A 21,230-nucleotide genomic window follows, 5' to 3' on the forward strand; every position below is an offset into this window, starting at 1 on the left:
GGGGAATTTAAAAGCTTGAGCTCAGTGTTTAATAGGGCAAATACAGTAGTCACAACAACTGAAAAGAACAGAAAATAAATTGTATCGCACTCGTACATCCATTACTCTTACTCCTTAATCAGTAGCTCATTTTTTGACTCAGCAATCTGGGTGTTAGTGGCTTTGAGTCCTCCAAACCCAGTAAGACTTTTTGGATGAAGTTAAAGGTGTGGGTCAGCTCTTTGGGGTACTTGAGATGTAATGCATATATCAAACCAAACATCAAAAGAAAAGCATCAGCCAACCTGGAAATGTCCCTTAGAACAATGTCACCTTCCAGCACAACAGCAATCCCAGCAGGGTCAAATTGAACAGTGGAACTCGAGTCTCCATTCACCATGCTGACAAGAGCTGAATCTGCAGTGTCTGGCTCATCAACCTCTTCAGTCTGAAAAGCTTTAGAGAACTTCATAAGCATAATCAGATAAATAACATTAAAATTCAAAGGAGATGTATAAAAACCTACATTCCACATCTTAAAAAAAACACAGAGTCATCTTCGTGCAAATAGACAGGGGGGGCTCGAAGTGCAGCTGAACGTCTGTTGCCAATATCGTAGTGATCCGGAAAAAAGATAGAATTGTCTTAGTGATGCAAGAGAAAATAATAAAATAGAGATGAAAGAAGGGAAGAAATGTAAAGCAAAAAAAAAGTTAAAAGCCAGGTTTAAACAATAACCAGATAGCAGTAAAATACTTGTGCACATTAACCAATTAACTTGTACTATAAATGCAATTAACAAAATTCACCGTAAGATCATAGGCACTACAGATGCTTCTCAGTGCTTCTGCTGCCTTGCCTGTACGGGCAGCCTTCAGCCTGTAAACAGCAATCAGTCGAGGAGTATGTCTGTCCAGCTCTGCATAGAACTTGTTTTTCTGAAGCTGATATTAAAAATTCTGTGGAATTCTGCAGCAATCTGAAAGCAAGCATTCAAACGAATAACATAAAGAAATGTTAAATAAGAAAACAAAAGTAAGAGAATCACATAGGAATTCAATCATAACCTGCATTTCCAATCCATCATGAAAAATCATGACAATGACAAGACATGAGCAAACCCTGAGCTATGCCAACCTCTAAAATCAGTTGTTATCAGTTTTAAAAACGCTGCATACTTTTAGTCTTTACATATGTATTTTCACCCCCAAATTCCAAATTGTAATTTTACTCACGTATATGCTCTGGTCTCACAAGTTTTCACCTGTAGAGAAAAGAAAAACACAAATTAATAGTGAGGCAGAGACATGTCAAAGTCATACAACAATTTCAGAATTTATAACATTTGGCTTCCATTGCAGCTAATTTAATTTTAAGCATTGGATAAAAAACAAGTAATATTGAATGAAAGTGGTTTTAATCTATATATATTTTTTTCTGTTTCAATTTAGGTTCTGTAACCGAAAAACTTCAATACAAGCACTGTGATAACCAGCGGTACCACAAATTAATATCCGTGCAATGCGATTGCGAGCATACATCAACTATGTCCCTAAATGGTTAAAATTTAGATCCATCACTCCACAAATAACATCAGGCCTAAAGTGTGCCTGATCATTTTAGGTCGCTAAACGCAACAATAGTTTCAGTTGGATGACTATATTGTCACATTCTGATGCAGATTACTAGAACAACTTTTTAAAAAGTTTTAAGAAGTACTTACCAGATTATAGGCGCTAAACAAACCGCAGACGACAGAAACTTTACCTGGTATGTTGTGTTTTTAAAAACATGCAAATAAAGTGCACTGAGTAGACTCTTCCTTTTCGTTGGCAGATTGGAACGCGATAAAGCTCATTACTGCCACCAAGAGGCAAATATGAGGCTTTGTTAATTTGTTTTACTTCGTTGTTATTTTTACAGTCATGAAATAAACGGACATATCATGATGGTCATGTTGACTAGTCTGTTTTGGAGAGTTTTACCTAATATGTTTTAAAAATAGCAAATAAAGTGCAACGAGGACACTACAATTTAGATTTATGCATTTCAATTAATAGTAAAATTCCATCAAATTGAATTAAATAACTCATACATATTTTAATTGAATAACTGAACAATCCCTAATCAATTATTCAATTAAAATATGTAAGGATCATTAAATTCAATTTGATAAATTTTTACTATTGATATTTGTATATCTATTAAAAAGGCTTTAAAATGTTTTTGAGTGTAGAGACTCTTCTTTGTTGAATTGGCAGATTGGAACGCAATAAAGCTCATTACTGCCACCAAGAGGCAAAAATAAGGCTATGGTAATAAGATGACGTCATGTTTTACTTATTTTATTTAAGTTCCTGGAAGTCAAAACGCCAAATCGTTGAACAAACTTAAAAGTTTTAAGTTGAATGAACTATTTCACAGTTTTAAGTATAGTTCACTTATTTTTTATAAGTAGGTTATACTGTTCGGGAATACAGTGTAGGCTATTGAAGGAGAAGTGCTGGATTTTTTTTTTTGCCCTGCAACTCACTTGAAGAAGTTCAGATAAATGGAAAAATATCTCAAGAGAGAACCTCATATTATTAAATTCAAAAGTGCTTTCCATATTTGGATCAAAATAGGCTACATTTGTGAACGCACATTTTCTGAAATGTTGCGCGTCAGGTCATGCAAGCCTGCATCTTAAAGCCTCTGTCAAACTTTCGGCATCCACGAGTCCGCTATGGACCGCTAGGTAGGCGTGATGTAAAAATTGGTCATTGGAGAGTGTGTGCAGAGACTCTAGCAGATGACCGCGCGGACAGGTGCGCCTGGTCAGTAGGCTTCAAAAGCAAAATTGCACATGTGCAGCCAGAGTGAAGAAGCTCATTGCTACTCGAACCTGTGCAATCAGTCAATAAAAGAATATAAAGACAGTCAGATGTGCAATAATTCTGGGCAATTAGAGCTGTCCATCAGCCTGCGCATTCAGAAGTATAAATTGAAGAAGTCTGCGTCCACGCTGGCCGTGTGCGCGTCCAGATTGCGGAAAGTATAACAGGCGTTACAATCGCAACTTCTTTGTGTTACTTCTTTCAAGCTGAATCTCACAAAATTGGTCAGCTCCCGACAGCATCAGGTGTTTTATTATGGGGAGTAGAATTGTTTATTTCAATGAATGTAATAGATTATATATCATAATAGTTAGGCTATAATATTATAAATCAGGTTTGTTTGTATTGCTGACGTAATATGTAAATTATATGCGTAGACTTGCACTTAGACCATAGTGCGGCTCGCTGGAAAAAAGGTTGAGAACCACTGATATAAAGGTTGCTGTCCCATTTTATACAGGAATTGTTCATTTTAAAAAAAATCCAATTATATTGTTAGTTCTAATTATATTGTTAACACAAGTTCATTTAGAACTTTTTTTAACTTATAAACCCCTTGAGAATTTAAAGTTAGTTTAATAGTATTTAAATTCAAGTAAAAAAATAAAGGTTTTTATTGCTTAAATTATTTTTATTAATTAATAATATGTTATTATGTTTATTCTTGTAAAAAATACGTGTTTATTCTTTATGAAAATAAGGGAAAAAATAAGGGACAATCCGAGTATTTGTTTTGCTTTACCTATTTATGTAAGCTACAATTATTCAAATAATAATAATAATAATAATAATAATAATAATAAAATAATGTCATTAAAAATACTTTAGAGCATAACAACTGAAGGTTTATGAAACATTAGCCAATAAAGCATTTTTTTAAACAACGGAACTTAAAGTTGTGAACTAAATTATTATTTCAACCATACAGCATGTGAATAAATAAAATGCATAATTTTCATAACATTTCATTATTCATAAAGTGCATAACGTTTGTGGTGTTTGGATTTGTACTTCAATATAATGAGCTCCAAGTTTAAGAATAGTCCTAGACTTCTCTCTCTCTTTAACAGCATTAGCTCAATGATATACGTCTTCCTTCCGTTAGAATTTTCCTGCCTTGCTAAATGCTGGGCTCATGATCAATAAGTTCGCCTCAATCTGATTCAGTAAAGTCAAACCGCAGACGGTGAAGCCTCGGAGACCCGCGCGCTGTGAGGCGGGAACAGAGGACTCCGCTTGGTCTTAAAGCCTCCCGCAAACATCCACGATCACAAATAACAATGATTTTTGTAAAATAATTATGAATTATTAATTGATTTGTTATTATCATTACGGTCTTGTGAAAATACTAATATGGACTGTTATTTTGGTTATATTCACAGTGCTGGCTCTCTCCGACGAGAGAAATTCAACATTCACACATTACACTATTCCTTTTCGTTTAAAAACATTTCAAGCTTTCTGTAGATATATTTTTAATGTACCTATGTGAGACACCACGATATTATGTTAATTAAAAAATTATACATTCATTATCATGAAAAATTAAAGTGATGAGACGGCGCCTCCCTGTCATTAATGCACATTAATAATTTTTGCACAAACACTTAAATATAAGCTTCTTATCACGAGTAAAATTCATGCCAACAGCCAACATATTTAGCTTGATCAGAAGGTTGACTGCAAGAGTCGAGCGGGATGTTAAGAGTTAGTCTGTTTCTTTTACTGATTATTTTCGGGTTAAAGCATGATTTAAACAGATTCACACTCAATCGCTTTCGCAATAATGCGTTCAAACAAATGTAATCTTACAGTGCTACATTATCAGCATGCTATCTGATTTTAAAATCTTGAAGTTAATCGATCTGTTTAGATAAAATAACTGACAAAGATGTTATTTTCATCACAAACTAAATTTTCACAGCAGAAAGCAGCAATTAAAGATGTAATGCTTACAATGTTATTAGTTTGGCATGTGATATAGGGAAAAAAGTTTACACATAGCTTAAGCCACTTTAAACTCTCCTGTTATTTATGTTAAATTTTTACTATTATTTTATATGCTATGTTATGAACATAACATTTCAAACATACTGAAATACTTTATTCACGGAGTGAAGGCGGAGCCTGTTTCTGGTATCAATAGCCGCATTTCGGGCCAGTGCGAGCCAGGGCTTAAAGCGGGCGGGGCGGGGCTCATAGCCTCAGGCCTGTAGCACCGAGGCCAGAATAGCGCAGGGTTTCCACAGTGGACCCTGAAGCTCCGCTGCACGTCACTAAAACACGCCCTTTACACGCCTCTCAGAACAACGTCATGCAACCTCATTATTTCACCAACAAAGAGAAGTTATCAGAAAAAGTAACTGGAACATGCTCGATCACAAAACGAAGATGATAAAAGCGGCCGTTTGTTTGCATGCTTTGTTATATATTAACATTCAAAAGCATCGATGTAGAGTAAGTGATACATTGATCATAAGCTATTGATTTAATTTATCAGGGCTCAAAATTAATCACACATAAATACACTTATTTCTATTTTATTTATTTTTAACGCTTATGAAAATAGCCTGCTTATTCAGTCGAGTCTGTTTATTAGCCACAATTTATTTTTATGACGTGAGCTAAACTCTAGAGATGAGGCTTTTGACAGATAATATACATTACTAAAATACACGAGAATACGAAGGTGACGTCTGATTTCCTCAAACGGTCATATTTACCATGTTTACTATGGTAATGTTAATGCCTAGCGTGCACAGACTTTTGCATCGCTTATAAATATTTCTGCCTTGTATGGTGATTATAATACACATCGGATCAAGTTATTTCAAAGACTCGCTGCTGACTGAAAGAGAGTTTTGAGCTTGATTTATTTAAAAAAGTGTTTAATGCTGTTGTTAAAGCTGTTATCTTTCTGAAATGATCCTCAGCGTAGACTCTCTATTTTTATAAAAGCTCCCGAACAAAAATCATTATTATATTTTGATGATATGCAACGTGGAGCTAAACTCACGAAACGAGACGACAGATAAAATGTTACTTAATAAATACACAATTGTGATAGAGAATAAAAAGCTTACGTCTTTGTTGATTAATCCAAGCGGCCATATTTACCATGTTTACTATGGTAACGTTAATGTTTAGCGTGCATAGTCTTTTACATCGCTTCTAAATATTTCTGCCTTGTTTAGTGATTATAATCCACATCGGATCAAGTTATTTAAAACTAACTAAGAGTGAGTTTTGAGCTCAACTTATTTTAAAAAGTCTTTAATACTGGTGTTAAAGCTGTTATCTTTCTGAAATGATCCGCAGTGCAGACTCTAACATTACTCTAAAATTACTTAAGTTGTAAATTACTAAAGCTTTTTTTTTTTACATCGTGTGAATGTTGTTGATTATAATGAGAGAACTTGAGTTTAATCGTGAGGACGTTTTATAAATTCTTTAGAGTTTCAAAGATTTAATCGTTCTGGTTTAATTTTATTCGTTTCTTGTTTTAGGCAAATTAGGCCTAAATAAAGGGAACTAAATTATACAGTGCTTCACATTTAAACATGCAACAATTTCTTAATCTTAATTTCTCAATTTCTGAATAATATAACGCATAATTTATATAATATAAATAATACTGCACACCTTTTAAATGTGTCCAATCTAAAATATGGTTTAATTCCATGTAGCTTAGAAAATATAAGCAAAGACTCTTTCTCTTTCTCGTTCTAAGAAATGCACATAACTTCATAAATACCAAACTTTCATCTGTGAATATTAAATATTAAATATATTAAATATTTAAACTATAGTGTTTTTCTTTCATTTTCCTTGACTGAAGCCATCAAATGTAACACATCAGCGAGGCAAAACTGACGTCTATTTGCGAAAATGTGCTTTGATGCGCTTGTTTGATAACTTGTGGTTAAAGCGCCACTCAGTGGTCAAAAGCTGCAAATGCACTTCATACCGCCGCCGCCGCCGTGGTAGGAGTGGCGTTAAAAGCGGCGTTTTGGATGCTTAGTTAGTGTACATTGGTGGAAAGAAGAAACCACCCTATGCATCGGTGGAACATATTCCATACACGTTCATCTAGACATTCTGGTATGGTCAAAATTAGTTCCTCTCCCTGTGTCTGTCATATGATCCTACATGTTCATGCAGACTTTAACTCATGCAGTAAACTTCACAAATAAATAAGTAATATTAAAATAACAAATTTTTGGTCTTCAGAACTACCAAAAGTCCAGCGTTTTGTGACCTTAGGGTGCGTGATGGGTTGTAGCGTAGAAGGCTAGTTAGGTACGCAGGAGTTAAACCATTTAGGGCCTTATAGGTAAGTAATGATAATTTGTAACTGATACGGAACTTAATAGGTAGCCAGTGCAGAGACTGTAAAATTGGGGTAATATGATCATATTTTCTTGACCTTGTAAGGACTCTAGCTGTTGCATTTTGGACTACCTGTAGCTTGTTTATTGAAGAAGCAGGACAAGATTGGTCTATAATTAACTAGTTCTTTGGGGTCAAGTTGTGTTTTTTTTGATGAGAGGCTTAATAACAGCCAGTTTGAAGGTTTTGGGGACATATCCTAATGACAATGAGGAATTGATAATAGTCAGAAGAGGATCTATGACTTCTGGAAGCACCTCTTTTAGGAGCTTAGATGGTATAGGGTCTAACATACATGTTGTTGGTTTAGATGATTTAACAAGTTAATAAAGTCTGTATGGTGCCCTGGTGGCCTGTATACAGTAGCCAGTACAAACATAACAGGGGATTTATCATTAACATTTGTTTCTCTGGATAATGTTATATGAAGCACCATTACTTCAAACGATTTACACTTGAAGCCTGCCCTCTGAGAAATCCTGAAAACGTTGTTATAAATTGAAGCAACACCTCCCCCTTTGCCTTTTAGATGCAGCTCATGTTTTATAACAGTAATCTTGGGGGGTGGACTCAATTAAAATGTAATCATCAGGTTTTAGCCAAGTTTCTGTCAAACAGAGCACATCTATATTATGATTAGTGATCATATTATTTACAAAAAGTGTTTTCGTAGAAAGGGATCTGATCAATAAGCCAAGCTTTCACTTTAAGGTGAAAGTGTCTCTATGTGCTGAGAATTAACTGACCTCTGTGACGGGAGGCAGCTAGCAGACGGTCGGTTTAGCCAGTCTGTCTGCTTCCTGACCTGGGCCCCAGTTAGTCAAGTATAAACACTAAGACTATTTGCCATATTTCTAGAGGGCAGAGTGGCGCCACCCCAGGAGGGATGAAGACCATCTATTTTCAACAGGTCAGTGGGCACCACTTAGACATCCAGCCATTGAGTGATGACAATCTGCTATGCATCTCGTCACCACGGTAAGCAGGGAGGGGACCAGAGCATATTACAGTGTCTGACATCGTGCTTGCAAGTTCACACACCGCCAGTCGGAGATCACTAAAAATAACTTTAAAGAGAAGTCGAACATTATAGCACCGGCATGAATAACAATCTTACTGTATTAACGTTTAGCATTAGCCAGCACTTTTAAATTTGCCAAGATGTCAGGCGCTCTGGCTCCCGGTAAACATTTGACTATGGTGGCTGGTGTCTCTATATTCACCTTCCGTACAATAGAATCGCCAATAACTAGAGCACTTTCATCAGGTTTCTCAGTGGGTGCATCACTGAGTGGGGAGAACCTGTTTAATGTTTTGATCAGAACAGAAGAGCTGTGTATTGACCCACGACTACGCTGCCTCACCGTCACCCAGTTGCCCTGCTGCAGGGGCACTGCCGGAACCGGACAATGTACAGGAGTCCCTGATCTAGACGCATCCAAAGCCATATCTAGAGCCCTAACATTCTTACTGTCCTCAATTAAAGTTTGGATGCGTGTCTCTAATTCTGAAATCTTCTCTGTCAGCCTGTCTGTAATTCTGAAATCTTCTCTGTCAGCCTAACTATTTCCCTCCATTTATCACATGTGAATCCCTCATCAGCGACAGAGATAGATAAACTGTACATGTGGCAAGAGGTACAAATAACAATAGCAGGAGAAGCCATTACTCACCGTGCTTGATGAAATATTCTTACTGCAGTTGTTTGATGAACTTGTGAAAAACTCGAGTGAGAGAGAGGAGAGGAGAAAAGAAAACAGCGATAGGTTCGAATGAAAACGCTAATGACAAGCTAACGAGTGCTAATGCTTTGCAGGTGTACTGCACTCACGGATATAAAATAAAAGTGAATGATCAAAATTAATCTGATAAGATTGATTGATAATATCAGAAATATGGTGTGAATTAAGTTATATTTATCACTTTAAAAAAACAGAGTGATAGTAGTGTGGCAATGCTGTTGTCGGGAATTTAACCCAGCGCCAACTATGGCAAGAAATATAGACTACGCCACCCCGGAAACTGGCCGGGGACCTACCGGTATACAAATGTATCACCAGCACACAGATACGTGGTGGCTGAGACAGATATCAGACACAGTACACAGAATTCAACAATTTATTCAAAATCACTAATTTATATATACAAAATTGATTATTTTAATAAGCACTAAAAAAAGGGATAGGCATGGATCATAAAAATATGAAAGACAAACAATTTTCCGATTTCAGAACTGGGGGACTCAAGTTACTTATCCAATGAACACAGCAAACACTTGTGCTCTAACCACACAGCATCATCACCCACGTTGTGAACACCGCAAACCTACAGCCGCACCACCACCACACACGACACTGGCTAGGACTGGTACCCCAATTCTGAAGGGAAAGGAAACAGAACAACATAAGAAACAAAATACCCACATTCATACACAGTCACATATGCACATCAGGTTATTATTTGTCAGAAACACTTATCACTCGCTGCCTGACGGAAACAAGGACACCAGGTCACTGGCAATCCTCACTCACTGGTACTCACAGACTGTGGGCAACACAACAGGTTGTGACGTGTCACAGTATGCATACAAACAAAATAAAATAAAATACAATCTTAAGTAAAGCAATTCAAAAGAAACTAGTCTGACAGAGAAACGGCAGTTAAACACAATGGTTGCGTCAAACACTTAATGATTCGTCTGTAATTACCCCCCACAAAGTTAAAGTCAAATTAGTTTGAGGGCAATGAGTCACTTCAGGCCGGGAACGCGAGCGGTTCCGGTTGTCACGGTAACCCCCCAGTGCGCTACAATTAAGTCGGTCAATTTGATCAAAGTATGCAGTACCACAACATTCACCGTCCGGTAAATGGCAGAAGAGTAGTTGAAAGAATTAGCAGGCACAATGAAGGACAGTCCACCCCGCCCAGAAGCTCTCCGGTGCCGAGACTGAAACCCTGCTGCAACACCTCCTGGCCTCCCGTGTCACTAAAAACACAAAACGTGTTAAATGCAAAATTTACCGCCTCAGGATCCCCAGCAAACACCTACATGTACACCTATATGAGACATACACATGACATACCTGCAGATAATGAATCACACCGACCCGCGCACTCACTGGCGTACGAGTTGGAGGTTTGTAGAGATAGAAGTTTATCCGCATCTAAAAAAATCTCTCCTCAGCCACACTGCTGGACATAAACACGGCGCACACAAGATGACGTCATGTCCGTGACCCCAAATGACATGCTACCTGGATGTCAATCACATCCCCTTTTATACAGGTGGAATGTACCACTTTCCCAAAAAAATGGTTGATCATTTTACTACAGTAGGATAAAGTACTAAATACTAAATAAAAACAGCTACACGGAGCTACGATTAGCTACAGAAGGCCAACAGGAAGTAGAGAAAACACTGTCCCAACTATGAAGATGTGCTTCTAGGCTTTGACCCCTTTTAATTAAGGTGATGAGATTCTTTGATGGTTCTTAACAGGTTGTGATTTGGTTTACGAGTAAATACTGCCATGACTCTACACTTTCTTGCACATGAGCTCTCTTTCTCTCTCTGCAGTGCATCTAAAAAGTTTACGATCAAAATTTAAAAAAGTTATGGGCCGCCAATTTTTCAGGTCTGTCTTATCGTCTTTTTTGTGTAATAATGTCATTTATACCCATCCTAAAAATGTCCGGAAATCGATTGAGGTTGTCAAAGTAATTAAAATCAGCCAATAAGCCTCGTCTTAAAATTTCCCCAAAAGTCAAGTAAAATTCTAAAGGAAGACCATCAGCTCCAGGAGACTTACCCCTTTAGATTTTTTAAATACTTTTATCTATCTCAAGGAGGTTGAAATTTACTAAAATACCATTATCTTTTACTGTTTTGTATACAAAGGTTAGAATTTCATTTAAAATACTTTGATCACTATTTTTTTCCTCATACAGCTACTCATATAAGCTCTCAACTACTGTTAAAATGTCTTTTGTGTCTGTTATAATATCTTCTTTATCTTTCAAACTTACCATTGATCCACCTCAGTTAACAACTTTCTTAAAGAAATACCTTGTGCATTTTTCTCCCTCCTCTATTTCCTTCTCTTTACTTCTCAGAATAACTCAACTTTTAACCTCAGCCAATTCCAGCATTTCTTTATTTACTTCTTTAATTTCATCAATAATATCAAAACTTTGATTTATAAAGATTAAAGTAGTGTTGTAATTGCTTTTGCAGTCCCACCATTGTTCTCTTTTCTTTTTTCCCACCCAGCTACAAAAACTCTTGGTCCTTGCTTTCACCATCTCCCACCACTGTGCTCTTGAATCAAAAAAGTATTGTAAAGTCTGCCATTTGCTGTATTGCTCCATATATTCTTTCATTATATCCTGATCCTCCAACACGGAGTTTAACTTCCAAAGACCTGTGCCTGTGTTCACACCCGGTGGAAGTGATAGAGTGCAAGAAAGCATAGTGTGGTCAGAAAAGAAAAGGAGGGTTGATCTAGCATCCATTAATGACCAGTGTCTGATAAAAACATAATCAATACGAGAGGCTCTCTTACTATCACCACTGAACCAGGTGTAGCCCGCATTATACGGATGCAATGATTTAAAAACATCAGTCAATCTAAAATCTGTTATGTTTTTCAATAAATTGTCATTTTGTCCTCTTTAAAATCCCCCCTGCCCCTTTCCTATATTTTTTCTGCAGAATATAATTAAAATTTGGCCATTTGTCTTCCCACTTCTTATAATTGGTTAAAAAGGGGAGAGAACATTCTTGAAGTAAAAAAATATCAGAAGGGGGTGTACTTAAAAAGTTCTGATGTTCAAATGTTCTGTGCTCGTATTTGTCACCATACACTTCTCACATTTAAAGCTGAGATTGTGATTGTCATGACCAGTGGTATATAAAACAAAAATAATTATTAAATAAAGGAATGAATATTAAAATAAAAGGTAAAACCTTAAGGAACTATAGACATTTATTCATAAAATAAATAAATTACTTGTAAGTCAGGCCTTTCCTTTATTCCTATAAGGGAGGAATCTGGAATCTGTCTTTCCCCAGAGCTGCCTAGAGCTAAAGTAAGAACAGATTTTTTTTTATTAACACCAAAACATTCTTTAACAACAAATTCAATGTGCAAAAAATACACAATAAGTCCTCTTTCAGAATTGCATCATACTATTCAAAAATCAATGGTCAAATGTACATTAAGTTTCAAAATCAAACAGAAGTCCAAAAATAACAGTAATTCCTTCTACCCCACCCCAACCTTCTGCAGCCCTCTCCATACCCTTCTAGTCACCTCATCCTCAAAACATGTTCTGAACGCTTTAACCTCTGCCGACATTTTCCCCAGCAGTTGTAAAAATAATCTTTCTAGGTTCCAAACGAGGATTTTTTTTCCTCAGAGACATTGTTCTCCATTCCCATAGAACATGCTTCCCCTGTGAGATTGTATCCCATATGACTCTCCTTCGTTGTGCTTCAAAAACATCTAAACCCAGCCTGTACAACACTAAGTCCCTTGTAATAATTGGCCCACTCCATCTCTCCCACCACAACATGACTGACCTCCAGAGCCCTGCAGATCTTGGACATGACCACAAGGCATGCTCTATTGTCTTCTCTTGGCTGCAACCTGTTGGACACCTTGGAGACCTGCCAGAGCCATGTCTATACAACCTCTCTCTCACTGGTAACCGACTCAGGGCAGCTACCCAGTTGAGATCTTTGCAAAGGCCTGTTAAATATGACGGCCACAACATTTTCCAACTAACTTCATATGGCAAATCCCTTATTTTTTTATCCCTTCCACTAACTCCTCACTCAGTCTGTGGTGTAGTTTCCTTTGCTCTAATATCAGGGACTGCTCTAGACACCAAGGTTTCGGAGCAATAAAGTGTGCCACCCTGCGCTAATGCTCTGGCCTATTTGCCAACCAGGGCCTCGTTCCTTTCCAATTGCCCAAAGATCTCAAAGGAAAAGTCAACAAAAACTGGGCTAAAAACCTGGCCTTGTGCTCCCTCTAATGGGATGTTAAGCAAGCTGTCCAAGAGCAGAAAATAGCCTCCATCTTCAATGGGATGCAAGGGTCTCCCCTTCCACCATTCCTCATCGGGCTGTACATCTGTCCCCTAGCAACCATTTCTGTGCTTTTCTTCCACAAAAAAAAAAAAAAACTAGCTTTTCTAACCTTCTCCCAGACCAAAAGGGAACTGGGAAAACATAAGCTAAATAATTTAGGCTTGGGAGAAGATCAGCCTTTACCACCTCTAATCTTCCCCACATGGACAGCCCCCTAGAACTCCACCTTCCTATCTTCCCAGTTTTCTTTAGCGCTGTCTCCTTTAAAAAATCTGACTCCCAGAATCTTCAAACTATCTGCATAAATACTATACCCTCCTCTTGCTTCTGCTCTTTCAGCCCACTGACCAAAGAACATGACTGATGACTTGCCCACATCCACTTGTGCCCCAGACACCTGGCAAATCTCCTCCAGGATTTTACCAACCACCTCAAAGTCATGCTCTGAAGTCAAAAACATCTGTATAATCTCTCATTATCTGCATAAGCAGCCAGTTTGGCACATATTCCTTCACCTCCAGGCAAGTGGACCCCCCTAAGAGAAGGTACTGCCCTCAACAAAGGTTCTACAGATAAAATATAGAGAAGGGGGGACAAAGGACACCCTTGCAATACTCCCCCTAACTGTTTCACCTTTTTTGTAAAATGTCCATTTATCCCTATTCTACTGAATACCTCTCTATAAAGCAATCTAACACCCTGAACACTGGACCAAACCCCTTATGCCTCAAGGCTGCATCCAGATTGGAATGGCCGACCTGTCAAAGGCCTTCTCCTGATCTAAGCTCAAGATGGCTAAAGGAAGCTGCCTTTGCTCTGCCCAGCTGATTATGTCTATAACTAAGGCCACGTTCATAGACACTGACCTCCCCAGCATGCCACATGTCTGGTCTGGCTGGACAACTGCTCCAATGACCTTAAGTCTCTCGGTCAAGACTTTTGCCAACACCTTGTAATCTGTGGTCAGCAAAGTAATTAGCCTCCAATTCCTAACTCTTCCTTCGCCCCTTTCTTATGCAGCAACGTTACCAACCCTGTTCTCATCGTCATCCCAACTTTCCCCTTCTAAAGCACTCCTGGTATACTCCCACCAGTTCACTTCCTACCCAAAGCAAAACCACCTCATAGAAGACAGCTGGAAGACCATCACAACCTGGAGCCATGCCTTTTTTCAATGAAGCCACTGCAAAACCAACCTCTTGCAAGGTCAAGGGCCCTTCAGGTGCTCTTTCTTCCTCCATTAAACCCCTCCCATATTGTCCAAAAACTTCCCATATGCGGTAACTAAAGGAGTTCTCTCACCGAATAACTCTATGAAACCCTTCAGCATCCCCTTCCCTGATGTCTGCACCCCCACCCTTCACCCCTCAAACCCTTTATGTAACTTTTCCTTTGCCTACCCTGCACCGTTGCAAAGAAAAAGCTGGTAGGCTTTTCATCATGTAGTCTCTTCCAGATGCTTGAACCTTGCAAAAAGGACTTTGCTTCCTCCCAATAATAATCCTTCATCACCTCCTGCAGATACGGAGTCCTAGACCTTCCATCAGCAGTCCCCAAGGCACCCCCTGTCCATAGAACTTGCAACTCCTCTGAGCACATTTATGGCAGAAAACTGCAACCCTCTCCTTGAATCCCTCCCACCATTCCCCTTGTGACTGAAACAAACATTGCAGATTTTTCCAACCAGCTATCAAATTAAAGAGCACTATACAAATTACTATTTGTATATAAAATTGCATCGAAACTTTCCAAAAACCCCTTCCTATCACCCAATTTACTCGGGGCGTAGACATTTACAAAGCAAAATCCCCCTATCCCCCTCTACTTCACATCCGCAACCACTACTCTACCTGGGATAATGACAATGGCAGACTCAATAACAAAGTTTCGTGAATAAAATAAGATTTCCACCCCATCTGCATTGACATTCCCCACACCCCAAAAGGAAGGATCCATTTCCCACCCCGCTGAAAAAACGGAGGCATCATTTTTATCCTTCAAATGGCATTCTTGCAAAAAAACATCCCAAGGTGACATGTTTGCTTTTCGCTCTAAATATTTTTCCCCTTTCCCTTCCCCTTCCCTGTTACCTCAGTCCAATCTCCTCCTTCTCCTCCCTCACTCCCTGCTCCATTCCCCTCTTATCCCGCAAAATTGACTTGACCCTTTCCAAAAATCGTGTCAGACCTCATCATGATCAACTCCATTTCCATTGCTAAGGGAGACTCCACTTCACCACCTGTAGACCCTGCCTTCCCCAGCTCCATCTCATCGTAAATGCAACACCGTACCTTGTTTCTGTCACCTGGCTTTTCACCATTTCAGCACCTGCAACGACTCATAAAGGGCCTCCCTCTTGACTTTCACCTCTGCCCGGAACACTCACTAGTAGACCTCCAAAATCAGCCTGCAGACCGTGTCTCTCCTTAAATAAGCTGGCATATGTTTTCTGTCTGCTAGGGCACACCCGGAACAGATGATCTCCTCCTCCATATAAACTGCATGTTTTTGGTTCTGGACAAGCCGATGCAATGTGTTCTGCAGATCCACATAAGAGGCATCTCTTTCCTGTGCAGTCTGCTATCATATGGCCCTGCGCGCCACACCTCCTGCAGTACACTGGTTGACCTGGATAGAGCAAAAAGCCCCTGTTTGATCCAATGAAGAAAGACCAATGTTGTTAAGAAATAAACCACCTGGCGATGCTGTGTCTGCATTCAGCTTAACAAGGTATCCTCCTTTCACTGTCTCACAATACCTGGCTAAGAATGCTAACACATCACCATGTTCCACAAAAGGATTGTACAGGTTGATCGTTAGCGTCAGAAAATCCTGAGCAAAGGTTGGTAAAGGTGCTAGTGATCCTTTTTCTTCTCCCATGCTTCATAGAATGCCACGCAGTCTGTCTGTTGGAAAAAAAGTCAAATCAATAAAGCTAGAGCCTGAAAAATCTTGCAAACAAAAAACGTATCTCAACAGCTCAGTAACCACGAACTCTCTTCCAAATCTTCTCTTAACGTCAGTAGCTGCATCCACCTTGACTTGTCAGCGAACAGTATTCTTCAACCGCACCACCATGGTCGGCAAAGGTGCATCCTCTCTCGCTGGATACATTTGGGTCGATCACACTTGATCTTAACCAAAAGGCTGAGAAGCGATGCTTCTATGATGCAGCGGGGAGGAATCCGAAAATGGCGATGCCCATCTTTGGTAAGTCAGGGAGTCCTGAAACACTGGGGGATGGTAGTACCCTCCCACATCTGCAACATCACCGGGCCTCACCCCGATCGGCCTGATAGTGGCTCTGCAGTGACGGACAGTACAGCATCGCTCGTAACTACCAAATGGTTTGTCGCAGAGTTCATTGGAATCCTTGGCTTGAGCTGAACAAGACGCAGGTCTCAGATTGGCTCATCGCTCTGACGAAATTTTTGGCTATTTTGGATTTTCTCGTAAACATTCCTTTGCAACCTGGCACCAGGTATTTGACCCAGTGCCACCCAAATTCTCTGGAGTCTGACTGTCAATATTCTTCCAAAAATTGAAATTTCCATTCACATTGGCGAGGGGACCTCAAAACGTCCTAAGGTGTTGTGTCTGAAGTGGCTCAAATGGCTATAACTCCAGGAAGGAATGAGATTCCTTCACCCAAATTGACACACATGTGCACGGGCTTAGTCAAAGGTCAGGTAAAAAAATGTGATGTGACATACAGCCAAGTATGGAGACCCAAACTCAGAATTCGTGCTCTGCTTTTAACCCATCCAAAGTGCGTGAACACACAAACACACCGTGAACACACACCCGGAGCAGTGGGCAGCCATTTATGCTGAAGCACCCAGGGACCAGTTGGGGGTTCAGTGCCTTGCTCAAGGATACCTCAGTCGTGGTATTGAGGGTGGAGAGAGCGCTGTGCATCCACTCCCACCACCTACAATTCCTGCTGGCCCAAGACTCGAACTCACAACCCTTGGATTGCGAGTCCGACTCTCTAACCATTAGGCCACGACTTTCCCACAAAAGGGTGCTGCGAGAGGCCACTTGGTGGTTTAAGTTAAAAAAAGGAATATGAATTGAAAAAGGACAAACAAACAAACATGGAGACAGCTACAGCTAGGCTGTAGTCAGTTCAATCGACTTTCAAAGTGAGGTCTGTGCTAAATACGAACTATACCAGCCACCAGGGCCTTTTTCAAGAGCGTAAGTGACTTTGTTTCAAGGACGCACAGCACATACCAAGCATGTGACAGAACACCTCATTCTGAATTTTTGGAGAAAAACCCCACTGTAGATTAAGTGACCCCAACTAAGCAAGCCAGAGGTGACAGTGGCAAAGGAACCACAACTCCATCGGTGCCAGAATGGAGAAAAAACCTTTGGAGAAACCAGGCTCAGTTGGGGGACCAGTTCTCCTCTGACCAGACGAAACCAGCAGTTCATTTCCAGGCTGCAGCAAAGTCAGATTGTGCAGAAGAATCATCTGTTTCCTAGATACGTCTAGATACGTACTGGATCCGGGTGACTGCAGTGACCCTCTGATCTGGATACAGATTGGATCTGGTGGCTATGGTGACCTCGGAATAAGAGAGAAACAGACTAATTTTAGCGTAGATGTCATTCTTTTAATGATGTAGCAAGTACATCGGGTGTTATGGGAAGTGTTCCCGATTCTGGTTTACCTAATTAATGCAGCCTAAAAATCCTTTAATGGATTTAGATATTAAAAGCATATTAGTGTGTTATGTGTAAGCCAGGTTAAAGAGATGGGTCTTTAATCTAAATTTAAACTGCAAGAGTGTGTCTGCCTCCCGAACAATGTTAGGTAGGTTATTCCAGAGTTTAGGCGCCAAATAGGAAAAGGATCTGCTGCCCACAGTTGATTTTGATATTCTAGGTATTATCAAATTGCCTGAGTTTTGAGAACATAGCAGACGTGGAGAATTATAATGTAACAGGAGCTCAGTCAAATAATGATGTGCTAAACCATTCAGGGCTTTATAAGTAATAAGCAATATTTTAAAATCTATACGATGTTTGATAGGGAGCTAGTGCAGTGTTGAATGGACCAGGCTAATATGGTCATACTTCCTGGTTCTAGTAAGAACTCTTGCTGCTGCATTTTGGATTAGCTGTAGTTTGTTTGTAAGCGTGCAGAACAACCACCCAATAAAGCATTACTATTATCTAACCTTGAGGTCATAAATGCATGGATTAACATTTCTGCATTTGACATTGAGAGCATAGGCCTTCATTTAAATATATTTTTGCAGAACTGCAGTTTTACAAATGCTAGAAACGTGACTTTCTAAGGAAAGATTGCTATCAAATAGCACACCCAGGTTCCTAACTGATGACGAAGAATTGACAGAGCAGCCATCAATTCTTATTACAGTGTTCTAGGGAGTAGAGCCCGACCGATATATCGGCTGGCCTATATTATTGTCCGATATGAGCTTATTGCATTTTGCGTTTATAACAGCTGATGAAACATGAGAAACAGAGTCTCATGCATCTCTCATGTTATGAGTGTTGCATAGTTTGCCCACCAGAGGGAGGTCTGCAACTCCCCAGTTCACAACAGGACCAGAAATCCACTACAGAAGCGATCAGCCAAGCCACGGAGATGTACTGTTTTGACGGTGAGTCTGTCGTTCGTCATGTGAAATTATTTAGTTCATACACTGTATATAAAAACGGTGTGGTAGTTCTAGCTAACGGTCCTATCATTATCACTTCTAAATATTCTGTAACATCACTTACAGCCGCTAATGCATTGCTATATTAGATTAGCCACAAAGCTAATACCAGTGGAAGAGCGCGAACGTTAATAAGAGGTCAAACTATAACGTTAGCGTTGAACTTATTATAAATATATCTGCAGTGTTTCCCACATGATCACCGCGTAACTGTGGCAGGGGGGCACGTGCACTCAATTACTAGAAGTTATGTACAGCTTGCCTCGAAAAAACAACTGTTATGTTATTCTAGGGCTGAAACGATTCCTCAAGTAACTCGATTACAAAAAATTCCTCTGCCTCGAAGCCTCTTTTAATTTATTTTAAATCTCACGTAAGGTTCTTTGGCAATGATTTTTTTTAATGTGACACAACGAGTTTACGCCAACCACAAAGTGGAAGGAGACACAAGCACTGCGTCCGAAATGCTATACTGCAAGGAGTCAGCAATATTTTGATTTGAGGGCGTGGGCAAACGTAAAGTGATGTAAAGTGACATTCAGCCAAGTATGGTGACCCATACTCAGAATTTGTGCTCTGCATTTAACCCACCCTTTTCCACCCTTCTCAGTCGGAAAAGGGTGGATTGCCCACTTCAGGTTGGTGGAGAGTTCCTGCCTCAAGTGGAGGAGTTCAGGTATCTTGGAGTCTTGTTCACGAGTGAGGGAAGGATGGAACGTGAGATTGACAGACGGATCGGTGCAGCTTCTGCAGTAATGCGGTCGCTGTACCGGTCTGTCGTGGTGAAGAAGGAGCTGAGCTGTAAGGCAAAGCTCTCGATTTACCGGTCAATCTACGTTCCTACTCTCACCTATGGTCATGAGCTGTGGGTCATGACCGAAAGGACAAGATCCCGGATACAGGCGGCCGAAATGAGCTTTCTCCGTCGGGTGGCTGGGCGCTCCCTTAGAGATAGGGTGAGAAGCTCGGTCACTCGGGAGGAGCTCAGAGTAGAGCCGTTGCTCCTCCACATCGAGAGGAGCCAGCTGAGGTGGCTCGGGCATCTATTTTGGATGCCTCCTGGACGCCTTCCCAGGGAGGTGTTCCAGGCACGTCTCACCGGGAGGAGGCCCCGGGGAAGACCTAGGACACGCTGGAGGGACTATGTCTCCCGGCTGGCCTGGGAACGCCTCGGGGTCCCCCCGGAAGAGCTGGAGGAAGTGGCTAGGGAGAGGGAAGTCTGGGCGTCTCTGCTTAGACTGTTGCCCCCGCGACCCGGCCCCGGATAAGCGGAAGATGATGGATGGATGGATGGATGGCATTTAACCCATCCGAAGTGCACACATACAGAGCAGGGAACACACACACACACTGTGAACACACACCCGGAGCAGTACACACACTGAACACACACCCGGAGCAGTGGGCAGCCATTTATGCTGCGGCGCCCGGGGAGCAGTTGAGGGTTCGATGCCTTGCTCAAGGGCACCTAAGTCGTGGTATTGAAGGTGGAGAGAGAACTGTACATGCACTCCCTCCACCTACAATTCCTGCCGGCCCGGGACTTGAACTCACAACCTTTCGATTGGGAGTCCAACTCTCTAACCATTAGGCCACAACTTCCCAAAAAAGATGGAGCGCTCCACAGATTTGCGTGTCATCCTTTCGCAGGGGCCATGCTAGTCTTCTCCAATTTTTGTATATGTGCCGCCGTGGCGAGCAGAACGTCGTGGCGTGTGTCCATTGCAAGATAGAGCTGGCATACCACAACTAGGGCCCTATGATTTCCGCAATGCAGAAAACGCGGAGGGAATCGTGGAATCCAGTCATAAAAATTTACAGTTTAACGCGGAATGGCAAGGAATTTGCCAAATTTTTAATGAATTCAATAAAAATAGGTCATTGCACTTACATCAAATTACGATATGGACGAATATCTGTAAATATTAAGCCGGAATAGTCTGTTAAAATATGAATCCTGCATGTTCTATGTGTCTCTGTTAATGAATGGTGCAGAAGCGCCTCTTCATTCATTAAACACACGTAAGCGCGCATTAAGCTCGCGGTGAATTCAGCGTCTGCTGTCTCACTAAATAAGAACGTGAAAACATGAACGACATCTCCAGAACTGCTCTGACAGTCACTTCATGAGCATTTGACCGTTTGATTTGGGTGAAACTAGTGTCACATCACATACACAGAACTGTAAAGGTGCAT

At 40.4% G+C, this 21,230-nt stretch overlaps 1 pseudogene; it reads right to left on the minus strand.

Annotated features, from left to right (window-relative positions):
• Window positions 1–20,639: 20,639 nt before the first annotated feature.
• On the minus strand, window positions 20,640–20,732 carry LOC127945688 (uncharacterized; annotated as a pseudogene).
• Between the last annotated feature and the right edge of the window lie 498 nt (window positions 20,733–21,230).

The sequence above is a fragment of the Carassius gibelio genome, chromosome A23 (assembly GCF_023724105.1).
Source record: "Carassius gibelio isolate Cgi1373 ecotype wild population from Czech Republic chromosome A23, carGib1.2-hapl.c, whole genome shotgun sequence".
Lineage (NCBI taxonomy): Eukaryota > Metazoa > Chordata > Actinopteri > Cypriniformes > Cyprinidae > Carassius > Carassius gibelio.